This window comes from Dendrobates tinctorius, unplaced genomic scaffold (assembly GCF_039654945.1).
Source record: "Dendrobates tinctorius isolate UK_male_01 unplaced genomic scaffold, ASM3965494v1 ptg000322l, whole genome shotgun sequence".
Classification (NCBI taxonomy): domain Eukaryota; kingdom Metazoa; phylum Chordata; class Amphibia; order Anura; family Dendrobatidae; genus Dendrobates; species Dendrobates tinctorius.
The window spans coordinates 1,826,879-1,842,523 of record NW_027361989.1 but is presented as its reverse complement, the minus strand read 5'-3'; the positions used below and the strand labels follow the sequence as shown (position 1 = coordinate 1,842,523).

Below are 15,645 nucleotides of genomic sequence, written 5' to 3'. Positions count from 1 at the left end.
GACACTGGACACTTTTGGATTGTGTGAGGCCCAATGAATATCTGAGCGCTATGTGACAGGCTCGATGGCACAGCTGTGACAAAAGTGACTAGAGGATAAGGGAGATTTTGAATCTCTGCACACACTTTTGGACACTGGGCACTTTTGGATTGTGTGAGGCCCAATGAATATCTGAGCGCTATGTGACAGGCTTGATGGCACAGCTGTGACAAAAGTGACTAGAGGATAAGGGAGATTGGATTGCTTTTAAAAAAGCAGTTTGCAGAGCAGTGGGTAAACAGCAATGCCAGCCTGTCAGGAAGCCTTAAAAGGCAGCCCAACAACCAACACCACTGATACACCACAATATAGCCTCCCCTTGCACTGCACACACAGTGACTGGTGTGTTGTGCAGGCCAAATTGCTAGCAGCAGAAGCAGTTTTTTTTTCTTCTCAGCAGGACAAAAAAAAAAATTGGGATTGCTTTTAAAAAAGCAGTTTGCGGAGCAGTGGGTAAACAGCAATGCAGGAATGTCAGGAAGCCTTAGAAGGCAGCCCAACAACCAACACCACTGATACACCACTATATAGCCTCCCCTTGCACTGCACACACAGTGACTGGTGTGTTGTGCAGGCCAAATCGCTAGCAGCAGAAGCAGTTTTTTTGTCTTCTTCCCTGCCTAACGCTCTCCCTACAGAATCAGCAGCAACCTCTCCCTATACTGAGATCGGCAGAAGTAAGATGGCGGTCGGCGTGCACGCCCTTTTATACCCCCTGTGACGCCCACCAAAGCAAGCCAATCACTTGCATGCCCTTCTGAAAGATGGTGGTGACCCCTGCCTATGTCATCACGTTGCCCACAGTGTCCGTGGATCCTGATTGGCTGAAAAAGAGCGCAAAACAAACTTTTGAAACGCGACTTTGGCGCGTAAGTCGCCGACCTCGTGGCCGACCTCATCCTAGGGTCGGGTTTCGTTTCATGAAACCCGACTTTGCCAAAAGTCGGCGACTTTTGAAATTTTTCGACCCGTTTCGCTCAACTCTATCAGTATCCGTTACCCCTGATTTCTGATCTATTCTCCAGAGTTAAAGGTGCTTGCTGGTTTACCAAGCTTGACCTCAGGGGGGCGTATAATCTTATTCGCATTAAGCATGGGAATGAATGGAAGACGGCGTTTAATACTCCGGAGGGACATTTTGAGTACCTGGTGATGCCTTTTGGGCTCACTAATGCCCCTTCTGTCTTCCAGTGCTTCATGAACGATATATTCCGAGACTTTGTGGATACATTTTTGATTATCTATCTGGATGATATTTTGATCTTCTCCAAGAATTGGGACTCTCATGTGGAACATGTTCGGACTGTGTTCCGGATTTTGAGGGAGAATTCCCTGTATGTCAAGGGTTCGAAATGCATTTTTGGGGTACAGAGGATTTCATTTTTGGGATTTATTTTGTCTCCATCAACTATTGAAATGGACCCGGCCAAGGTACAGGCCATTTATGATTGGGTTCAGCCCACCTCTTTGAAGGCCCTCCAGAAGTTTTTGGGTTTTGCTAATTTTTATCGGAAATTTATAGCTAATTTTTCTGGTATTGCCAAGCCATTGACTGATTTGACTAGGAAGGGTGCTGATGTGCTGAATTGGTCTCCGGAGGCTGTTTCATCCTTTCAGGAGCTGAAGCGAAGATTCACTTCTGCTCCGGTTTTGCGGCAACCTGATGTCTCACTCCCGTTTCAGGTGGAGGTGGACGCTTCTGAGATTGGTGCAGGAGCGGTGTTGTCCCAAAAAGATCCTGTGACATCTAAAATGAATCCTTGTGCTTTCTTTTCCCGAAAGTTCTCCCCATCCGAACGTAACTATGATGTGGGGAATCAGGAACTGTTGGCCATGAAATGGGCATTTGAGGAGTGGAGACATTGGTTGGAGGGAGCCAAACACCAAGTCGTGGTCCTTACTGACCACTTGAATTTGATTTACCTGGAGTCGGCCAAGCGCTTGAATCCTAGAAAGGCTAGGTGGGCCTTGTTTTTCACACGTTTTGATTTTGTGGTCTCTTTTCTTCCGGGCACTAAGAATGTCAAGGCAGACGCCCTCTCTAGGAGTTTCCTTGCCGATTCTCCTGTTGTGACTAAGCCTGCTACCATCTTAGGTGAGGGGGTAGTTCTTTCTGCCATCCTGCCCGATTTGAGATGTGCTCTGGAAGAGTTTCAGGAGGACAAACCTGAGCGTTGTCCCAGTGGAAAGTTGTATGTTCCTGACCAGTGGAGGAAGAGAGTGATGTCTGAAGTTCATTGCTCTGCATTGGCTGGTCATCCAGGTATTTTTGGTACTAGAGATCTGGTGAGTTGGTCTTTTTGGTGGCCCGCCTTGTCTCATGATGTCAGGAATTTTGTGCAGTCTAAACCTTGCTCTCGCTCTAGTGGCTTGTTGATGCCTTTGCCGGTGCCCAGGAGGCCATGGACCCATATTTCAATGGATTTTATCTCTGATATGCCTGTCTCTCAGAGAATGACTGTTATTTGGGTGATTTGTGATAGATTCTCTAAGATGGTCCATCTTGTACCACTCCTTAAGTTGCCATCTTCCTCTGAGTTGGTGCCCTTGTTTTTGCAACAGGTGGTTCGCTTGCACGGGATTCCTGAGAACATTGTATCTGACAGAGGAGTTCAGTTTGTGTCTAGATTTTGGAGGACTTTCTGTTCCAAGCTGGGAATTCAGTTGTCCTTCTCCTCTGCGTTTCACCCTCAGACCAATGGGCAGACGGAGAGAACAAACCAGACTTTGGAGTCGTATTTGAGATGTTTTATTTCTGCCGATCAGGATGATTGGGTTTCATTTTTGCCCTTGGCCGAATTTGCTTTAAATAATAGAGTTAGTTCTGCCACTTTGATATCACCTTTTTTTTGTAACTTTGGGTTTCACCTTCAATTTTCTTCAGGGCAGGTGGAGCCTTCTGCGTGCCCAGGTGTTGACACTGTGGTGGAGAGAATGCACCAGATCTGGGACCAAGTAGTGGATAAGTTGTCTCTCTCCCAGGAAAAGGCCCAGCGGTTTTCCAACCTGCGTAGGATCGTTGGTCCCCAGTTTAAGGTGGGTGATATGGTTTGGTTGTCATCAAAAAATATCGCTATGAAGGTGGCTTCTCCTAAGTTTAAGCCTAGATTTATTGGAGATTTTGGAGATTATTAATCCGGTCTCCTTTCGGTTGGCTCTTCCTGTCACATTTAAAATTCATAATGTGTTTCATAAGTCCTTGTTGAAGAGGTTTGTTGAACCAGTAGTTCCTGTGGTGGCACCTCCTGACCCTGTATTGGTTGAAGGTAACATAGAATATGAGGTAGAGAAGATACTGGATTCCCGTCTGGCTAGACGGAGACTCCAGTATTTGGTTAAGTGGAAGGGTTATGGTCAGGAGGATAATTCCTGGGTCTCTGCCTCTGATATTCATGCCGAAAGATTGGTGCGTGCCTATCATCGGGCTCACCCAGATCGCCCTGGTGGCATGGATGAGGGTTCGGTGACCCCTCCTCAAGGGGGAGGTACTGTTGTGAGTTCATTTTTCCCTTCACCGTTGAGGTCTGATGAACTCCCTCCTCTGGTGAAGGAAGGTAGTGAGATTGATTACCAAACACCTGGGCAGCTAGATGATGACTGGGTGGCTGAAATTGAGGACTGGATATAAGGCAGCCGACGCCCTTCTGCCTTGCTGGTGATCCTGCTGGATTCTTGGAGACCAGTCTGATTCCTGCATCTCAAAGCTAAGTTTTTCTGGTCTGCTTTGTACACTTCAGTTTTGTTTTTGTTTTGCCTTGTTTTTTTGGGAGTTCTGCCATCCCCGGCCGGGGGTGAGCTGAATTCCATTTTTGTCTCTGATCTGTTGATCTTTTGCTCTGTCTTCAGTATATACCTGAGTGCTGATATAGTCTTTTGAAGCCTAGCGACTTCAGGGCCTCTTTTTCCTATCAGTCGGTTGGCACATTTTGGATAGGGTTTTTGCGGATGGCAGACAGCGGCTTTCCTATCCTGTCCTATTTTGTTAGCTTGGGCCCCATCATTTGCTCAACCTATCTTTCTATCTGTGTTAGTGTTTTCATCTTGCTTCACCGTCATTATATGTTGGGGGCTGCCTATTGTTTTGGGGTCTGCTCTGGGGCAGTTTAGTTTTTCCCCTTTCTGTCTTTAGGCTATGTAGTTCTCTGGCTGTGATCGAGGGGTCTAGGGCACCGTAGGAACCCCCCACGGCTACTGCTAGTTGTTGTGGATAGGTTCAGGGGTCTGCAATCCGATAGCTGCCAACCTCTCTGGTTTTTCTGGACTTAGCTAGTATTTTGTTTTTTCCTCCTTCGGTGACTCATCATAACAAGATGCGGTTGGGAGACGGGAGGACGCGTCGCTGGACCAGTATGTATAATTATAATGTTTATTATTAATTGTATGCTTTGTTTTACAGCCCCCTGCCCCGTCCCATATCTGTAAAGTCCAAGCTCGGGGTTCGGACGCAAGTTCGAGTCATCTCCGGCCCTGAGATCAAACTTTACAAAAAAACTCGGGTGAACCCACCGATATCGGTCATCAGGGGATACGCCCATCACTACTGGTCACAATTAGAAAGTAAATGGATCCGGCAATTAAATCCCTTACATCCTAATGGTGTAGATGACGTTCTCAGCTTCTCCCCTTTCCTATAGGGGGTTTGGTGGAATTCGTTCTCTGCACTCTTTATAACATAAAACAGTTTTCTCTGATCTCAATGTGTCTTATTTGTTTCTTATTTCCCCATAATACACCGGTCACAAGATCGCTGATCTGCACTTTACTCTCCGATGGTGAAGATCCTCTAGACATCCGGACAGTCAGGAACATTGGATCCCATCTGTGTCTCCCCACTATTCTAACAATGGACGCTCTCTCCGCGATCATTTCCTCCTCTATACGGTTATTACGGGGAATGACGCTGTGATGACTTCTCTTCTGGGAGAGACACAGATCACAGGTGACTAATATTGCAGTGTGAATAGAAACTTATATTTCCGGTATTTTTCTGACCTTACATTGTGGGTTATGAGGTGTTTGGGGCTTGTTTTTTGTTCCGCCCTTTTCCCTTTGTTTTTATCTTTCCAGTTGGTAATTGGGATTCTAATATAAGCCCATATATCCCGGGAAGTGTCAGGTGCTGGGATCTCATTATATTATTAATAACAATTTCATTCCCGATTATTCCCGTCATTTATTGCTCGTTACATTCTCTCTATATAATAACAGATTCCTCTTTGTTACACGTCCTAATACTGATCATTTATATCTCTATATTGTAGAGGAAACATTTCTAGGAGTGTATACACTTCACCACAAACACTTCCCATAGATTTTATTATCATCACTGTTATTAAGCTGCTTTTCTCTTTATATCTTTACCATATCACTGTTTATTCTCTTTTCTTACCCGTTGCACAGTTGCACTCTCACTGGTCACTTGGTGGGGTCACATTTGGCTCTTTTCACCTGCATTGTTTTGTTTCCGGACCCCCCTCACTATCACTTCATCTGACTGATCGCTACCAGATGGCTCTATGCAGCATTATCCATCTTGGTCTAACCAACAGGTTTTCATCCTGAACCTCCTGCTTCACTGGGGAAGATGTGACCGGGGAACAGCCCCAATTCCTTTAGGAACACCCCCACTTTACCCCAGAGTTACCCCCCTTGCCTGGATTAGTGCAGGACCTTGGTGTGTTGGAAACACTTATCCGTACCCTCTGAGGAAGCTGACGTGGCGAAACACCAGTAAGAGGGAACAGTGGTGACTCTGCCATCTTTCTCTGTACACTCCCGGCATGTCATCTGTAGGATCTGTAATCTCCATCTCTTGTTAGGATGGTTCCTCCTTTACACTATATGGGCTGTGCTGTATTCCTGGGATATCCCATATAGCACTGGCTGCACTTTATATCTCCTATTTGTATTCCAGGGATGTAATGCGCTGTTAGCTCTTTATTTTCTTACTATTTATACCCTTTGCTCTGTGTCCTCTCATTATATAAGCTATTCATCTATAAGTGCACAGGATCTATTCCCCTCATACACTGATATCCAGTGATAGATCTACAATCCGGTTACATATATCTATGTATGGATTTATCTTACACTCAATAAATACGGTGCACTTATCTCATCCCCACCTTGATAGTGACACTCTCTTAGGATACATGTTACTCTATGATGGCACTTTTGCACATAGCCACTAGATGGCGCTACATTTGACATTTGCCTGAATTTTTATATCTATACATGGTTTACACAAATTATATTTTCTTGTGGTAACTCTATACTATTTACCATTAGAAGCTGTGTATTTCTGTAATTATCTGTATGTATACATAGAATCATAGAATCATAGAATCGTAGAGTTGGAAGGGACCTCCTGGGCCATCTGGTCCAACCCCCTGCTCAAAGCAGGATTCGCTAAATCATCCCAGTCAGATGTCTGTCCAGCCTCTGTTTGAAGACTTCCATTGAAGGAGAACTCACCACTTCTCGTGGCAGCCTGATTGATTACCACTTCTGTCTCTGTAAAAACAATCCCCTTTAACTCCTTTCCGACATCAGGTGTAAATGTACTTCCTCCCTTTGATGTGGGCTCCGGCGGTGAGCCCACATCTTTTCTGGCACATGTCAGCTGTTTTGAACAGCTGCCATTTGCCCCTAACAGCCTCTGACAGCGGCATTTAATGCGCACTTCCAGCAAGCGCATCAAAAATCCTGCCCATCGGTGACCCCATCACATGATCATGGGTCACCGATGGGTTGGCATGATAACCAGAGATCTCCAGCAGACCTCTATGCTTGTCACTGCTGGAATGCTATGAGCGCCGCCCGCTAGACAAAACCACATGAACTAGGGATCGTCCTGCCGAACTCCCGCTCTCCTTTTAACATGGGCAAAACGCTACTCAGACAACACAGGGTGAGGGTAACACAGTGTGGGCAATGCTTTATTCTACCACAGAACAGGCAGATAACACATAGAACAGTCCCCGCACAGTACCCAAGATGGGGCACATTACAGAGTCTCACCCTCCACTGACCCGCTGGGATAATAGCTGCTGTGACTTCAGATCTTCCAGGGTCACTACCCAGCTGTGGCACACTCACAGAGAGGAGGTAGCGACAAACATAGGAAGATGTGTCAGCGCCGGGATTTTTTCTTATGGTCACCAACCTCGGGTAAAGCTCATTTAGAGCTTCTCTTACCTAGGATCCTAGGAGTGGAAGAATAAAGAGAGAGACACAGGTGGCTTGTCTTTCAAGTTAATCTCCTTTATTGGGAGGGTCAGGGTAGATCTTTTATAGTGAATCAGAAAGAGGAAATGAACAAATATGGATACTTCCGTAATGTTATGTAACAACTTCGAAATGGTGGATAGTTGGCAAAAACAATAGTTATATAACAGATATGACAAAATGATATATTATGTGTCTAATTGGGGATGACGGGAATATGGCACTTCCTTGATATCAATTTAACAATTCGTGGAACTACATCCGGGAATACTAATAGGCCAGAATACTTGGCCTTGACATTTTAGACATTATTCTGAGAAAAGAGAGAATTTTTGGAACTGACCACTTGGCAGAATCTCCTAACCACGTAGACAGATGATAACAATTAAAATTGTGTCATGAGTTGCAAGTTATTTTTCAGTTATTTTTCTGGACTTTAGAAACTAAGATTAACCATTTCTTTGACAACTCCCCTCTTTTTATCATTCTGTCTACCTACCTCTATCTACCCTTGCCTTTATCCGAGGCCTGCAAGATAACCCTACTTCACAAAATACACGGCTTGTCCTATGTATATCATGGGACACCAGTCCTGCTGTGTATCCATTCAGATTATACCTGGGAATCAGACCTCCTTTCCCTACTTCTCTTTCATTTATTGCCCTATCTCAGAGGAATACAGATTTTATTGAGGGGAGTTTATGTCTGTTTTGTGTGTAACGTGTTAATAAGATATATTATAACATATATTTTGATATATTAGTATGTATATATACATTTTTTATATCTTTATTCATTGGTAAGTGTTAATCATTTAATCATTTAAAGTCCATAATGCATGTAATCTTCATTGTTGTAGTTCTTTGTAGAGCCTTTGTCTTTGCTCAGACCAGCGGTTTTCCACAATGCAGACAATCAGCCAAGTCTACTGACGTTTGCTTGTTGCAGAATATACATTCACGCTGAACGGTGGTTATGAAGGTCGTCAGCACTTGGGTTTGCTTTATATCAGAGTCAGTATTGATTCTAGCTTTATGTTTACCTGGAAAATATTTACAATTAGAACCAAGAATTTCTTTATGAGTAAAACAAATAATCTTATCATCACTGCAATAACCAATATTACAAAGACTGCTTGAATTAGAAAATGAATTATTCCTGATATCCATCCCCTATCCCTTTAAACAAATTCAAAGGCTTTAACCATACGAGCCATTCAGGGAGGGGCAGGTCCTCCAGGGAATTAACCTTCCGTATTCCTTCCTTTATCAGCCTGGCTTGTTCTATGTCATGAGTGACCCTCATCAGTCCGGACGGATCTATATAGTGGCAGCAGGCGGGTCCCACCACCTGACAGAATCCCCCTTGAGATGCTGTGACATAGTCGAGCACCATAGAGTGTTGGTTGGTTATGACAATGAGCTGTCTCATATAAGCAGATCCTACATTGATGGCGTCAAATAAATACTCAGTCACATTATCAAAGATATCACCCAATTCTTCTATCATCTGAGCATTCCTTAGAGTTCCGAACATAACTCCCAAAGGACCAGTGAGAACCATCCCAGTCTTAAGATACCATGGAGTGTGCATTAAATGCTTGGGTGGCTGGGGAGAGGGTGCACTACGCTTTGCTATCATGTGACCAGGGACGTTTTTATAAGGGAAGTCATTCTCATTCCATACCCAGGTGGCCGGCTCTAACCTAGCCAGTGTACATGCACCTTCAGCTCCTTTAGGAATCCACCTATATGCATTACTCCCACATACTATGTTTATAAACTGAAATTTATTAAGAACAGCTATTGTCATTGAAACTAACCTGGTAGTGTCAGTGTAAAGACACCAAGAGTCATCTAAATCTGTAGTGACTGCCCTATAATATCGTAATGACTAGCATTCTGGGTCAGTATTTATACTTATAGACATCTCAGCAGCTCCATCTCCATATTGACCTTCTCTGGTTTCTTCATCTACGTAAACTGCCTCTCTCTCTCAATAGAGTTACAAAATATGGCATAGTTTTTACAGCAATTGGGGCATGTGAACAAATCCAGCAATTGGATAGATTTCTGACCTGGGCAATATAGCTATGGTACTGGATAAATTTATTAGCCCATCATTTTGACACATCACTATCCCATGCTCCATCCCTAAGGCTCGGGTGATTCCTTGGCACACTTGTGACGTAAAGTGACTACCTCGGTCACTTTCGATTAGCTCTGGTACTCCAAATCTGCAAACAACTTCTGACATTAGCTTTTTAACCACAGTACGTGCATTTGCATGAGCACAGGGCCATGACTCTGGCCAGTTGGAAAAAAGATCCACACATACCAGCACATATTCATAGTTGCCTTCCCTTGGAAGCTGAATGAAATCAATCTGCAGTCGCTGAAAAGGATACAATGGCCTCGGAGTGCACTTTAGTGGCACCTTTACTGTTTTTCCCACATTGTGGCATGCACAGATTACACATCCCTGTACGAATTTTGCAGCAGCATAATGGAACCCTGGTGCGACCCAACTTGCTTTTACCTGACTTACCATTCCATCCTTGGATTGATGGGTTAGTCCGTGGGAGAGGGAGCACACCATAGGGTACAATGCCCTGGGCAAACAATACCTATCATCCGCTCTCCACAATCCATCTTCTTCCTTCGCACCTGAGTGCCTTTGCCATTCTTCCTTTTCTGGTGCAGAGGCCTGTTCTTGCAGGTTCTGAAGTAATTGTAGATCCACCTCCCCCGACACCTGTACAGTGTATGTTCCTGCGGGAAGAGGGAACAAAGCAACAGCCTTGGCTGCAATATCAGCTCGGTTGTTGCCTTCGGCTTCCTTAGTGCGCTCTTTAGTGTGAGCTTGCACTTTCACTATAGCAACTTTCTTAGGCAGCTCCAATGCTCTGAGGAGCTGGGCCACCAATTCTGCATTTTTAATGGGCTTACCAGAGGAACCAACAAACTGTCTGCTCTTCCATATGGGACCATAATCATGGCATATGCCAAATGCATAGCGGCTATCTGTGAAAGTATTTTCTGTCAAATGTTCAGCGATTACACACACGTCAGCGAGTGCTTTCAATTCAGCTTCTCAAGTAGACATCCTAGAAGGCAAAGCTTTACTTTGTACCACCTTATATTGATCAACTATTGAATAAATAACCTGTATAAGGTACTTCATTTTGATAAACCTGTGACACATCTATATAAAACTCTTGATCTACATTAGGGATTGGTGTCTCTTGCACATTGGCAAGTAGCCATGTTAAAAATACAGTATACCCTTAGCATGTCCCCCCATTCATGACAGTGCAAATGGAATTGGAGGTCATAATTTGGGATTCCTAGAGCCGAGGCTGAGAGAATGGCTTCCTCCATGTCCTTGAACCCCTCTTTTGCTTCCGGGGTCAGTTGGCATGGCTTCTCTACAGTAGCTGATCAGCCCCAGGAATATACTCAGTGGCAGATGGAAGTGGGCTCCATTGCTTGGCTTATGGCTTTTTCTTCTGGTGTTATGTGTTTCAGCTGAAGTGAAATGCAATGACCTAAGAAAACAACTTTTTCCTTTGCTATTAGCAGTTACCTCTTTAGACCTTACATCCTTCATGGTACAAAAATATTAACAAGGAAGCCTTTTCCATTAAACACACAGTACCCGTTTGATCTCTCTGCTCAGGGGATATCGTCTAATACGCACCGGTACAGTTTCTGGCTTCAATCTAATGAATACTGGTACTATCCTAAAAAAAAAAACACCTGTCTTATCCTTTACCCATACCGCAGCTGGTATCTGCTCGAGCATATGCATTATTTCCTCACATTGGTCAGTTGCAGTTTTTCTCGCCATCTAGCTAAATTGGCAACATCCTTGTGAGAGGGTTGCTTCAGACAATGGGCCTGTAACAGTAATGCCTTTCTTCCAAACTTAATAAAAAAAAACTGCATTCATAGTACTCAGGATATCAGCACCTATCAAGATTATAGGACATTTATCTTTGACTAGTAATTATGCACACAAGTATGTAGTATGTGCTATTCACACATTCATAGGTTCTGTTTCATACAAGGGATGATCTATTCCACCTGCTCCTAATCCCTGTACCATTTCCCCTGTCATGAATTGTGGTAAACAAAAGATCCTGAGTTTGAATTGTTGTGGCATATCCTTTTACTTATATATTATAGTACGGCTCACCCCGTATCAATTAAATATTTCATTTGTTTCCCAGGAGGACATTTTAATTATGTCATAGTGATTGGACCATCCCGTGGGGGAACCATTATTTTTGTTTACACTTCTCTGGATTTGTTATCCCATCTTTTCTTTTCTTCTCTCTCTACTGTTACCCTGTGATGTATACCTATACCTGCCACCTGGACCACAGTTTTCACAGCATTCACTATTGCATTATTAAATGCATCCGGAGGTGTATTCACCATAACAGGAGTCGCCTTCTGCTGTTTCTTTACTTTCCAATTGTTAATCTGGTCCTCTATCCCCTTAACATGGGAAGGGATTGTATATACATTCTGGCCGTACTCTCATCACTTCTGTTCTCAGATCTTCCTTCAATCCTATCAGTAACATATTTTTACAAATCTGGCTTCTCTGGGGTTGTCTGCAAGTGTAATGTAAAATGTTTCCTCATTTCTCCCCTCTGTAGGAATTGCTTGGGGCTGTTCTTACCGGAGTGGAGAGACTGTGAACCCCTGTGGCAACCCAAGGGTAATAAGTATAGAGGAGAAGCATCATATACAAGTCAGCTAGTTTGCATCTGCGGAGACATGGGGATCAGTCCTCCCCCGTGTTTGGCACCTATGGGACCCCTGGCTGATGGTATATCACCAGGGTCTACCAGAGATGGGGCGTATAGAATTATACAGATGTTAAGGCTGCAGAAATCTCCTGTCAGCACATAACTTCGCTCTTTGGGCTGCTTAAGGGGGGGCCGGTCTCATCCCCTCCGCTACTACAGGGGCGCAGGGAGCTGCGGTAGCACAAACTGATCTTGTGAAGGGGGAGCAGCCTGTGTGTGGAGACGCTGCAGATTGCCTGACATACATTCTCTCTAACGTCATCACATTTAGTATTAACTTCATCATTCATCATAACTTCTTAGTAATAACGTCATCATTCTTAGTATTAAAACACAACATATCATTCAGAGGTTCTGATCCACGCTGCAACTTGCACACCATAATCACATTTTCCAATCCATACAGCATGCTCCTTACTTAAACACTCATCGTATCTCTCAGCATCCAAACATCCATTCCTTGGCACTTCTGCCTTTTCAAAAATTGTCAGCGGTATCGTTAACTGCTTCATAATCCTGCAGGTCCTTTATCTTATATCTCGGATCCGTAGTCTGTCCTGACCAGGTGTGCCCAGCACCATAACAGCTGTCAAGGGTAGCGACCCCTGTCTTCAGCCCTGTTATGTAATAGTGGGATCCCACTGGTCTACTACAATAGCCAGCAATCCCACTATCAAAGCAATAACCTGAACCGCAGCTCTCTGTTCTGTCCTGATGCTGATACATACTCTCCCAAACAATTAGATTACTGTCAACAACACAGCTCCAAACACAAGCGCTGTATACTCCTCATACAGCAGAATCAGAACCTGGATTCTCGCTAGACTCTGAGCATGCCAAATCTATTCCTGAGTCTGTTTTAGAGAAATCAAAATAATAATCATGTGAAACCATATCTTGCCACCTTGGCATGTACCATCTAGTCTCTAAGATGTATGACCAACTTTTTACATGACAAGAGAATACTCTATACAACTTATTTACTCTCTTGTACTGATGGGGAACAACTGGCGTCAAATGTATTCTTTCCAGAAACCAATCAGATCTTAATCTTCTCACACTTTACTATAGTAACCGAATGCAAACAATTTTCACATGACATGTAACACGTACACTTCACAGACTAGTATTCATCTCAAAGTGTCTCAAAGCCACCGGGCAATAACTGGCTCCTGCACTTCCAAATCTTCGCTATCTCACAATTGACCGGGATATCTCGAGGTACTCTAAAATGAATATTTATAGTCAATATATACACTCTCACAGGTCCAAGCCACGTTATGCCTGCCCACCAGCCAACTCCTCCAGTAATCTTTTCCTCAGACTTCCAATAACGTGGGGTTTTCAGATTCACACCAACCAATCAACCAATTCTTATCCTTTTACTACTTACCAACTGGATTCTGTCCCTTGTAGGACTGCAACTACTGGTAACATTTGAGTCACTAAGAGAGATTTCCCTACTCTCACTCAAAGGGGCGGAGGGAGCTGCGGACACAGACTGCGCTGTAAAGGAGGGGCTGCTGCTCGTCCCTGCGCTATTTGATTTCTCCCTCTCCTATTCTGGGCAAACTCCCTCTCGTCATCAGTATTAAAATATGGATCATGCTGCTCAGCTGTTCTCATCCATGCGGCCACTTGCTTCTCATAACCATGTTTCTTAATCCATTTATCATGTTCTCTGCTAAATCGCTTCCATCTAGAGTCCAATACACCTATCCAGCTTTTAAGCAATGCATATGACAAGAATATACTCTGCGCCTATACTGGTGGACTGAACACAGACCCTTTTCACACAGCATATGGTGCACACATGGTAAGCATCTGTCTGACACTTCAATCACATCCATACACGCAGTACTTCTGTACTCTCTCGCTCCCCGCATCTTATCAAAAATGCTCTAGTGCCAATGGACGAAAACATGAATCACATCTATTTGTAGAAACTCTTGCTTGGTCCACTATATCCTCTAATTAGCGTCCTATCTGAGTACTACAAACTCCTACCCGGGACCTTCCTGTAAATTTTTCCAAGTAGCAACTAACTGGAGAGTTTTATCTTACTTCTTTGAGTAAGAAAACTATTTTATACACTGAGCACACGTCCTTTAGTCTCCATACATCAACAGCGCAGCTTAGTGTCCCACAACACAGATATAGCAAATATCAGGACTGCATTCTGCATGCAACATACAACTCACACACAATTGTTCCCATAATCCAAACACACAATTTCAGCAGTCTTTTGGTCTATCCGGTCTTGCTTTGCAATAACAATTAAGCACACAAAATTAGGATGTTAGGATGGTTAGTATTTTTAGTCAGATAAACAAATACAAATATGCAACCACAAACAATACAAACTACATTAAAGCCAAGAAACAAAAGAAACAAAACAAACAAAAAAACTTAAAAAAAACTTAAAAATAAAATAAAAAAAATAAAAAAATAAAACAAACCTTAATTTTTGTTACCCGAGGGGATTCCCATTCAAAGATCCAGACAGACTGACCTACCTACCCTGTCTTAAGGAGACAAGAAAGGATGCGAGCCAAAATGGCTCACGTACCCGGGTCTCCTTTCTGTTCTCCCCCCGACAGAGCAAGGCAATCCTTTTCAGTCCAAATTGATAGATAAAGGGGAATTCAATCTCCCTGTGGGCCTCCAATTGTCAGCGCCGGGATTTTTTCTTATGGTCACCAACCTCGGGTAAAGCTCATTTAGAGCTTCTCTTACCTAGGATCCTAGAAGTGGAAGAATAAAGAGAGAGACACAGGTGGCTTGTCTTTCAAGTTAATCTCCTTTATTGGGAGGGTCAGGGTAGATCTTTTATAGTGAATCAGAAAGAGGAAATGAACAAATATGGATACTTCCATAATGTTGTGTAACAACTTCGAAATGGTGGATAGTTGGCAAAAACAATAGTTATATAACAGATATGACAAAATGATATATTATGTGTCTAATTGGGGATGACGGGAGTATGGCACTTCCTTGATATCAATTTAACAATTCGTGGAACTGCATCCGGTAATACTAATAGGCCAGAATACTTGGCCTTGACATTTTAGACATTATTCTGAGAAAAGAGAGAATTTTTGGAACTGACCACTTGGCAGAATCTCCTAACCACGTAGACAGATGATAACAATTAAAATTGTGTCATGAGTTGCAAGTTATTTTTCAGTTATTTTTCTGGACTTTAGAAACTAAGATTAACCATTTCTTTGACAATGACAGTCCATACAAGGCCAGTTGCTCCAAAGATCACAATCTGGCTTCTCCAAACGTATCCATGATTCAGTGATGGTCAGTGGAGCAGATCTGTATTCTTCCAACCGAGGCTGAAACCCCCTAGGTTGTTTTCTATAGAATGATAGATCTGTGTCCCTTGTGATGATGTTGTGGCTGCTGTCCTGTCTCTTGTCCTTTGGATGTATAGATGTCTTGGCAGAATCTCTCTGGCTGTTTCTCTCTCTCAGTCTCTTTATACCGAGGCATGTAACCCATTTTTACACCCAAGTACACTTAACTGTATTTCATTCAGTATTTACATAAAG

General features: G+C 43.4%; 1 long non-coding RNA gene across 1 annotated transcript; it reads right to left on the bottom strand.

Annotated features, from left to right (window-relative positions):
* Nucleotides 1-7,281: 7,281 nt before the first annotated feature.
* On the bottom strand, nucleotides 7,282-13,892 carry LOC141074019 (uncharacterized). The gene is made up of 2 exons (XR_012227119.1): nucleotides 13,479-13,892; nucleotides 7,282-8,308 (listed from the first exon to the last, which is right to left on the bottom strand). It is a non-coding gene; the product is annotated as an uncharacterized lncRNA (long non-coding RNA).
* Nucleotides 13,893-15,645: the final 1,753 nt, after the last annotated feature.